Genomic DNA, 729 nt, shown 5'->3' with positions numbered 1-729 from the left:
CTTGAAAACAATGTATTCTAATTTTGTAAATAAACTAGTAGAAAATAAAAAAATAATAACCCTAGTAAATGTAAAAAAAAAAACAACACCAAAAAACAAACCAAAGCAAAAGAGTAAGCATAGTATAACACTGTTTTATAAATATTTATGTAAATAAATTATTTGGAAAGATTAAAAAAAAGAAGATGGAAGGAGAATACAGGGTCACTGTGCCCAAAAGAATTGGGTGACACAGAATAATTTCAAGAAACAACATATGATAAAGAGGCAATGGTGATGAAGGAGGAAATGCAGGCTGTTCTTAAAGTCTTGGGAAAAAATAAGACCCCAGGAATTGATGGAATACTAATTGACATATTTCAACAAACAGATGCTTCCTTGGATATGCTTATCAGATTGTGCCAAGAAACCAGGAGAGCAACTACCTGGCTGATTGACTGGAAGATATCCACATGTATTCCCATTCCTTTAAAAGGTGACATAATAGAGTGTAAAAATTATTGAACAACATCTCTAATATCACATACAAGCAAAATCCTACTGAAGATTATACAAAAATGACTGGAACAGTACATCAACAGAGAACTACAGAAATACAAGCTGGGTTATGAAGAAGCCGTAGCACTAGAGATATTATCACCAGCGTCAGATGGATCTTGGCAAAAAGGAGAGTATCAGAGGAATGTCTATCTGTGTTTCATTGACTATACAAAGGCATTTGACTGTGTG

The sequence above is a fragment of the Elephantulus edwardii genome, unplaced genomic scaffold (genome assembly GCF_000299155.1).
Source record: "Elephantulus edwardii isolate Elephantulus edwardi_28Jun2011 unplaced genomic scaffold, EleEdw1.0 scaffold00017, whole genome shotgun sequence".
Taxonomy (NCBI): domain Eukaryota; kingdom Metazoa; phylum Chordata; class Mammalia; order Macroscelidea; family Macroscelididae; genus Elephantulus; species Elephantulus edwardii.
This window is presented reverse-complemented; position numbering follows the sequence as displayed.